Here is a 9917-nt window from a genome sequence, read left to right on the forward strand (position 1 = left end):
GGGAAAGAGTTGGGAAGGCACATTGATATAACAAGGTCTGGAAGATATGGTCCTTTTCTGGGAACACATCTTCACCAATAACTCTATATGACTGGTCAGCTAGGCCTCTCTGCCTTACTGCTCCTTTTACTTCACCTCTTTCATAGTATGTATTGTATTAAATTGCAGGCTATATTCTTTTTCTTATGTTTGCCTTCCAAATAGACTGTTAATTAATTGTGAGAGCCAATAGTGCCTTGATAATGGTATTTTCTCAGAATGGCACCTGACGCGAGGTAGGAAGCAAATAAGCGTATATTTCACTTACTTATCAGATTAAGCTAAATTGTCCATTTCTGGCACTATTTGTACTTTCATTATCCTGTGATTTCTGGTCTCTTAAAATCAAATACGATAAAAAGGAATCCAATCCATTTGTAACAGTCTGACTTTTTTTTTTACTAGATCTAAAAGATAGTTAGCTAATATTCATAGCTAAGCTTGTTAAGCAGTACGCTGAAAACCCCTAATCAAATCTAACATTGCCGGTGGCATCTAATTGCTCAAATATTCAAGTAATAGAATGCTGAAACATACATTTTGTATTAGTAAAGTCTTGATAACATCTAACTTGGTTATTACTATTTCCAATGATTTGAAACTCAATATTGTTTCTAATAAGTTGATATGATAATGAATTTTCCTATTTTATTTATTGCTTAGAATTGTTTGGGCTATGGCATTCACATTGTTCATGGAATAAAAAAAAAACCTACAGAAATATTTGGAGCACTAAATAAGAAGAAGTAAATTCTAAATATGCAGCTGCATGGAACCTCTCATGTTAAAATTTATTTTAAAATTTTATGATCAGTTTAGATTTCATTATGCATGGTTCCACATTTTTATTTGTTTCCACATGTGTTAGCTAAAATGAATTGCTATAATTAGTATAAATTGCAGTATAAGAGAAATAAAGAAGTTAAAGCTATCTTGAGGCCACTATAGCTCAAATTTTGGTCAGGAATGTCCCAATTCCTCTTCTCCACATGGTGTCATTAAACCATTACACACTTAATAAACAGAATTTTTAAAGAAATCTAACAGCAAAGTTGATAACATTAATTCTTGATTATAAATCTCATCAAAATTGTATCAAGACAGTATATCTTTTATTAAACCAATAATATTGAAATATTTGTGAACAGTTCTTTTATAAATTTGAATTATAGATACTCAAGTTTCTATGCCACAAAAACCCTCAATAATCCATATTTTAATAATGTTCTAAATGCATATTTCAGTATAAACATATCCCAGTATAAACTCCAAAACTATGTATACGCAAACAAAAAGCAAATGTTGATTTTCAAGCCATAAATTCTGACTGGCAAAAATATAACTTGATTTTTAAAATAATTTCATCTTTACTTTGAGATTCTTTTCTGACTAGTGGCAGAAAAAACAATCTAGTTAACATCAGATAAACTGGATACTCTAGTATTTTTCTTAGCCATTTCAAGTTCGAACTCAGCCAGATAAGATTTCTTTCTTTTCCCTGCCTTCTCCATGGGCTGGACAGTTTAGGTATCCAGGCTTTAATTAACCATGACCTCAAGAGAAGGAGTTGGTTTCTGTTCATGACAGCCTTTTTGGGTTGTAAACACATCTCTACTTCTTAGCTCCTCCATACTGATAATATCAAGCAGTGTCTTAGTTCATTATGAATGTTTTACCAATATAACATAGACTGGGTAGCTGATAAGTAACAGGAACTTACTTCTCACAGTTCTGGTGGCTAGGCAGTCCAAGACGAAGGTACTGGCAGGCAGTTTCCCCCATGCTGTTCTCATGGTAGTGAATAAGTCTCATGAGATCTGACGGTTTTATAAATGGGAGTTCCCCTGCACATGCTCTCTCCTGCCCACCATGTCTGACTAAATTTTGTATTTTTACTAGAGACGGGGTTTCACTATGTTGGCCAGGCTAGTCTCCAACTCCTGATCTTGTGATCCGTCCACCCCGACCTCCCAAAGTGCTAGGATTATAGGCATAAGCCACCACACCCAGCCTCTTTTTTTTCTTTCTCTTTTTTTTATCTGGAGACTGAGTTTTGCACTTGTTGCCCAGGCTGGAGTGCAATGGTGCGATCTCAGCTCACTGCAGTCTCCACCTCAGCAGGACAGCAGGAATCTTCAGTGATCCAGGGGCAGATCTGCAGCCACTGTGGGCACCTGTTCCTCCCGCGACCTTTGTGCCCGAGTCTCTGCCTCCAGTACCTATTGCACGACCCCCCACGTCCGCCTCCTGCCATTGCCAGCAAGTGCCTTGCACGGGTACCTGGCTGCGCTTATTAATCCATTATGGTCGCTCTGTCACTGGTGCCATTATGTGCTCACGTGCCCACTCCCTCAGGTTTAAAGGTGCGTTGCCCGGCAACAGAAGAGTCTGCTGGCTTAGCCTTTGGCCGAGTTGGCAGCTGGACGAGGACGCTCAGAGCCCAGCTCTCGAGAGTTCAAGCATCCGACGGTTCCCCACTGCTCCCAGGAGCAGTTACCCAGGCACTCTGTGCCCCTCATTCCTGTTTGGGCCAAGGCCAAGGACCTGCGAGTAGGGCTCAGTTGCCTGGAGCCCCTTCAGCCCATCCCCCAGTTCACTTTGCTTGTGGGATCTCCCCGTTGCTGCTGCCCCTGGACTGAGTGGCAGGCCATCCTACAAGCACCCGGACACTCGACATCAGTGGTGTCAAGACAACTCTAAGAAGGTTTTCCGTGATCCTGCAAGACCTGTGTTCCATCCTGGTGATTCTGCCTTCAATTTCACAGCACAGGTACCACAGCAAGCCAGTGCTGTGTGCTCCAAGTTCCAGGGCTTCCTCCAGCTCAGCCACTACACTGAGCACAAGGACTCTGTGGGGCCCAGGAGCAGGTAGTCACCCCTTTGGGGTCCACAACACCCGGCTGTCCCCAGACTTGTGTCCAGGGAAGATAGTGTTGAGGGCCCTCAAGGAGAGCAGGGCAGGGATGCCTCAGCAGGACAAGGACCCTAGAGTCCAAGAGAATCCTGATGATCAGAGAAGGGTCCCTGAGGTCACCGGGGATGCACGGTCTGCATTTCGGCCCCTGCGGGACAATGGAGTCCTCTCTCCCTTTGTGCCCAGGCCTCTGCAGACATACCTCCATGCCCAGAGGTCAGAAATCAGATATAACCAGACATCCCAGACCACCTGGACGAGCTCGTGCACCAACCAAAATGCCATCTCCAGCTCCTACAGCTCCGCTGGAGGCTTGCTGGGGCTAAAGTGGAGGAGGGGGCCAGCAGGGCAGGAGAGCGGGGCAGGGATGCCTGAGCAGGACAAGGACCCTAGAGTCCAAGAAAATCCTGATGATCAGAGAACTGTCCCCGAGGTCATTGGGGATGCACGGTCTGCATTTCGGCCTCTGCGGGACAATGGAGGCCTCTCTCCGTTTGTGCCCAGGCCCAGGCCTCTGCAGACAGACCTCCATGCCCAGAGCTCAGAAATCAGATATAACCAGACATCCCAGACCTCCTGGACGAGCTCGTGCACCAAACGAAATGCCATCTCCAGCTCCTACAGCTCCATGGGAGGCTTGCCGGGGCTAAAGCAGAGGAGGGGGCCAGCCTCATCCCACTGCCAGCTGACCCTCAGTTACTCAAAGACAGTGAGTGAGGACAGGCTTCAGGCTGTCTCTTCGGGTCACACACGGTGTGAAAAGGCGGCAGATACAGCACCAGGGCAGACACTCGCCCCAAGGGGTGGCTCCCCCAGATCCCAGGCCTCTAGGCCCCATAGACACAAGATTCCCGGGCTGCCACGCAGGCGAGGGGAGCCTTTGATGCTGCCACCTCCCTTAGAGCCAGGGTACCGGGTCACTGCCGAAGACCTGCACCTGGAAAAAGAGGCGGCATTCCAGCGGATGAACAGTGCACTGCAGGTTGAGGACAAGGCCATCTCAGACTGCAGACACTCACGGCCTTCCCACATTTTGTCCTCACTTGCAACAGGGGCGTCGGGTGTGTCTCCCATTTCTAAAGCACCCACTATGGATGCACAGCAGGACAGACCCAAGTCCCAAGACTGCCTGGGCCTAGTGGCCCCCCTAGCATCTGCTGCAGAGGTCCCCTCTACAGCTCCTGTGTCTGGGAAGAAGCACAGACCACCAGGACCCCTGTTCTCCTCCTCAGATCCCCTTCCTGCCACCTCTTCCCACTCCCGGGACTCAGCCCAGGTCACCTCGCTGATTCCTGCCCCCTTCACAGCTGCAAGCATGGATGCCGGCATGAGAAGAAGAAGGCCTGGCACGTTGGCTCCTGCAGCTGCCGCAGCAGCCCCTCCCCCCTCCACATTGATCGCCAGGTTGGGGTCACTACTCAATGCAGTGGATGGAGGCCCCTCATATTTCTGGGCCTCAGCCACAGCTGCAGCAGGTGCCCAGAGGTCAGAAGTGAGATATAACCAGAGATCCCAGACCTCCCGGACCAGATCATGCCCCAAACGAAATGCCAGCTCGAGCTCCTACAGCTCTATGGAAGGCCTCCCAGAACTAAAGCAGAGGAGGGGGCCAGCCTCATCCCACTGCCAGCTGGCCCTCAGTTCCTCAAACACAGTGAGTGAGGATGGACCTCAGGCTGTCTCTTCGGGTCACAGCCGTTGTGAAAAGAAGGCAGATACAGCACCAGGGCAGACACTTGCCCCCAGGGGTGGCTCCCCCAGATCCCAGGCCTCTAGGCCCCACATCAACAGTGCACTGCAGGTTGAGGACAAGGCTATCTCGGACTGCAGACACTCACGGCCTTCCCACACTTTGTCCTCACTTGCAACAGGGGCTTCTGGTGGGCCTGCCATTTCTAAAGCACCCACTATGGATGCACAGCAGGACAGACCCAAGTCCCAAGACTGCCTGGGCCTAGTGGCCCCCCTAGCATCTGCTGCAGAAGTCCCCTCTACAGCTCCCGTGTCTGGAAAGAAGCACAGACCACCAGGACCCCTGTTCTCCTCCTCAGATCCCCTTCCTGCCACCTCTTCCCACTCCCGGGACTCAGCCCAGGTCACCTCACTGATTCCTGCCCCCTTCACAGCTGCAAGCATGGATGCCGGCATGAGAAGAATGTTTTGTGTTCGAAATTGTTTGAGGGGTTTGGGTTTATTTTTGTTGGTTTTTTTTTGTTTTTTTTTTGCTTACATGGGCATCCTTCAGCTTTTAATAATCTGAAAAATTCTATTTACCCATTGTCAATGTGTATAAATTAATCTGAGTCAATTTTATACAATAAAAGGTGAACTTTTGTGCATGAAACAATAATTTAACAAAATATGTACCGGAAGAAGAATGTTCATTACAAATATAGGAAACATAAATATTACCAAATATTGGCAAACACTAAAATGTTCAGAAATATAAGTCTATTACAGTTATAGCTCTCTCAAGCAAAAAAATAGCAGAGAAAAACTTAGTTTACCTTAGGGGCTATTTATTTACTTAGAGATTTGTTAAAAGGTCAAATGGGGTCACACAGAATACTAAGAAGAGCTGTTCACCCAGGCCTCACTAAGAACTCTTCTTCATTCAGTAGCTATATAGTAATATGACAACTGCTCCTACGACCCAAAGAGGAACTACAGCAACTATTCTTTAGCATCTGTTGCTCCCAATTCTGCTTTGCAATTATATGACTCAAGCATTCTGGCTCCGTTAACTATTACTTCTGTTACTCCCAATTAAGTTCCCTCTAACCCTCCCACTCTGCCTATTTAAGCTTTCTGCTGCCTCATGACTTCAATTCCATCAGAGTTATGCAATGTTTCCTCTGTACATCTTTGCTCTGCTTCCATTGCTAATTCCCTAGCAAAGTGTTGTATATTCAAAGTTCCAAAGAAACAGAATATCCAAGACATCACCAATCATCCAAAACACAGTGTAGGAGGCCACAGTTAAGAGAAGCAAGACCATTAGCTCTTTTTATAGGCTCGAGAACAACAGGATGCTTTGGTCCTGTATCAGCAGGATGCTTTTCGGGTAGATCCTACTGCCACCCTACTATCGGGTAGATCCTACTGCCACCCTAGCTATGGGCACATGTCAGAGTCCCATGTAATAAAGGAGACAAAAGGAAACCACCACGAGTATAAACTAAGAAAAGTACTCCAAGGTTTCTAAGAATGGAGCTGTATAACTCACTTTGCCCCATTTGTTACTTCTCCATGGTACTTACCACCACCTATTATACATATTTTGTTTATAGTCAGTCTTCCCTCATTAGAATGAAAGTTCCATGAGGATAGGACTATACAGTCAGCCCTCAGTATCCATGGGGGACTCGTTTCAGGATCTCCTGAGGATAACAAAGGATACTCAAGTCCCTGATATAAAATGACATAGTATTTGCACATCACCTTTGCACATCCTCCCATATACTTCATATCAACTCTAGATCACTCATAATATCCAATGTAAATGTCATGCAAATAGTTATTGTACTATATTGTGTAAGGAATAAGGACAAGAAAAAAGTCTGTACATGTTCAGTACAGACGCAATTTTTTTTTCCAATATTTCCAATCCTTGGTTGGCTTAATAAACAGATGTAGAACCCAGGAATAAGTTCTGGTGTCCTATTGCATAGTAGGATGAGTATAGTTAACAATAACATATTATATATTTGAAAATAGCCAGAAGAGTAGATTTTGAATTTTCTCCCTACACAAAAATCATTATGCAAATTACCCTGATTTGATCATTACACATTGAGTACATGTATTAAAACATCACATTGTACCCCATATATATGTACAAGTATGTGTCAATAAAAATTTAATGTCAATATGTGAAATAAAAGGAAAAAATAAAAATTTTTAAAGCTGTAATTATCTCCATCTGGTAGGAATATATATAATCTGAAATAAAAAATACATTTGTAATTGTTAGGACAAAATAGATTATAGATTATTTTAAGTTTGCAAATTATAAATTACAAAATTCTCACAGAACCTGAAAAATTATTGGTATTGTTAAATATTTAAAAAGCTGTCCTTGGAGAGAAAGAAACCTATCAGATTTACATCAACAAGTGCAATATATCAGCCTATTACCATCTGCTACAGACTGCATGTTTGTGTTCCCTCAAAATTCATATGATAGGCCGGGCGCGGTGGCTCATGCCTGTAATCCCAGCACTTTGGGAGGCTGAGGCAGGTGGATCACCAGGTCAGGAGATCGAGATCATCCTGGCTAACATGGTAAAACCCCGTCTCTACTAAAAATACAAAAAATTAGCCGGGCGCAGTGGCGGGCGCCTTAGTCCCAGCTACTGAGGAGGCTGACGCAGGAGAATGGCGTGAACCCAGGAGGTGGAGCTTGTAGAGAGCCGAGATTGTGCCACTGCACTCCAGCCTGGGTGACAGACAGAGTGAGACTCTGTCTCAAAAAAAAAAAAAAAAATTCATATGATAAAGCCCTAACCCCCAAGGTGAGGATATTGGGAGGCGTGGCCTTTAGGAGAGAATTAGGTTTAGATGAGGTCATGAGAATAGAGCCCCTATGGTGGCATTACTTCCTTTATAAGAAGAGACACTAGAGCTGCTTTTCTCCCTACCATGTGAGGATACTGAGAGAAGATGGCCATTTCCAATCTAGGAAGCAGGCCCTCTTTAAGAAACGTAATTTGCCAACACTTTGATCTTGCACTTCCAGCCTCCAGAACTGTGAGAAATATCTCTTGTTTTTTGTTTTTTTTTTTTTTTTTTTTTTTTTTTTGAGACAGAGTCTCATTCTGTCATCCAGGCTGGAGTACAGTGGTGCGATCATGGCTCACTGCAACCTCCGCCTCCCAGGTTCAAGCAATTCTCCCACCTCAGCCTCCCAAGTAGCTCAGACTACAGGTGTGCACCACCATGCCCAGCTAATTTTTGTAGAGACAAGGTTTTGCCATGCTGCCCAGGCTAGTCTCAAACTCCTGAGCTCAAGTTATCCACCTGCCTCGGCCTCCCAAAGTGTTAGGAATACAGGCATAAGCCACCATGCCTGGTCAAAATATCTACTGCTTAAGCTACCTAATTTATGGTATTCTGTTTTAGCAGCTGAAGCAGACTAAGATACCATCCTATAAGCTACAGACCAGCACTATCCAATAGAACTTTATATGACAAGGAAATGTTTTATATCTGTGCTATCCATTATGTTAGCCACTAGCCACATGTATCCATCAAGTATTTGAAATACGGCTAGTGCAACTAAAGAACTTAATTTTTAATTTTTTTTTTTTTTTTTTTTTTTTTGAGATGGAGTCTCGCTCTGTCCCCCAGGCTGGAGTGCAGTGGCGCCATCTCGGCTCACTGCAAACTCTGCCTCCCAGGTTCACGCCATTCTCCTGCCTCAGCCTCCTGAGTAGCTGGGACTGCAGGCACCCGCCACCACGCCCGGCTAATTTTTTGTATTTTTAACAGAGATGGGGTTTCACCGTCTTAGTAAGGATGGTCTCGATCTCCTGACCTCATGATCTGCCCGCCTCGGCCTCCCAAAGTGCTGGGATTACAGGCGTGAGCCACCACGCCCGGCCAATTTTTATTTTATCTTATTTAAATAACCACATGTGGCTAGTGGCTAATGTATTGAACTCTACAGCTGTAGACAATATGAAATAAATATAAAGCAGTCTCAACTTTGGAAAAACAGAAGACTCTTACTGCCTCATAATATAGATGAAAAATGAAATACTAAGATAAGTAAAATGTTCTTTAAAGAACAAAAACAAAAGAAAACCTAATGAAAGCTATAAAAGTCCATTGGATAATAATGCTACCAGTACTAAGGAAGTACAGCCCCCAAAAGTGACTTGCAGTCACAAATATAAAAATGACTATTCAAGTGAACTCCTAAGGTAAAAATTTGTTATTCACCATGCTCCAAAATGGTCTGTAATATTCTTCAGAGATGGCATGGTAAAGTACGATACAAGGGTAATATTAACAGTATGCTGTCACAGGTGCCATTCTCTTAAAAAAGAAATCCCAAAATAAATATAAATGGAAAGCAAATAATTAAACACACTAAATACAGATTATTACAAAAATCCATAAGGAATTCTGGTGCAGAAACAACTTAATAATCAAAATCCCAAATATAAAATTGATCTATCAAAAATGAAAATGCTGACATACAGTTTCTTGCAAAAAAAAAAGTTTAGAAATTTTTTTAATATAAATAAATAAGAACATCTTTTTAAACAAAATCTTAGGCTGTTGAGTCCCGTTTATTTTCTACACCTCTAATTCCAAAGCTGAGAAACAAACGGATACTTCAGAAAAAAAAAAAAAACTCATGAAAATTTGTCTTTTGGACACAGAATATAAAGGAAAAATAAAATTTATGTCTATCTGGCCAGACCTCAATTGAATTTTTCATCCTAGCTGGTTCCTAAATCCAAATCAGATACTTATCAATCAAACTGTTTTTCTGCACAGCTACTACTAGCTAGAAACTTCTCCAAATTTATACTGATCATTTCTTCTAAAATGTTGAAATTCTAGCTGATAGTTTTTAAAAAACCATTCTTAATGTACTGATTCCAGAGTACTAATTCCAATGGCCAAGAAAATTCAAAAAGATTTGGAGTGGTCTCTGAGATTAGAATGCGTGACAATGTGAAGCATTTCACTACAACATCCAAGATTAAAGTGTCAAAGCGGATGAGGAAATGAAGCTCCCAAAACAGATGCCCATGATAAAGGAGCCCAGAAAAGCAAAAGGGGCCACAGCCCAGGGCCTTACAATAAAGAAAAGTGGCTCTGGCCCCATGGTATCCTTCCTGAAACACTGGGAAAGAATGAAGTCCTTAGCAAAATTCTGACCAGGATCCCAAATTTAAATGTAAGCTTGTAAGGAAAACACCTATGGACTTGTGTTTAAATTTGTCCATCT

At 43.4% G+C, this 9917-nt stretch overlaps 1 pseudogene; it reads left to right on the forward strand.

The window, feature by feature from the left end:
- Positions 1–2368: 2368 nt before the first annotated feature.
- On the forward strand, positions 2369–5251 carry LOC101132415 (putative POM121-like protein 1; annotated as a pseudogene).
- The last annotated feature ends 4666 nt before the right edge of the window (positions 5252–9917 follow it).

Source organism: Gorilla gorilla, chromosome 11, assembly GCF_029281585.2.
Source record: "Gorilla gorilla gorilla isolate KB3781 chromosome 11, NHGRI_mGorGor1-v2.1_pri, whole genome shotgun sequence".
NCBI lineage: Eukaryota > Metazoa > Chordata > Mammalia > Primates > Hominidae > Gorilla > Gorilla gorilla.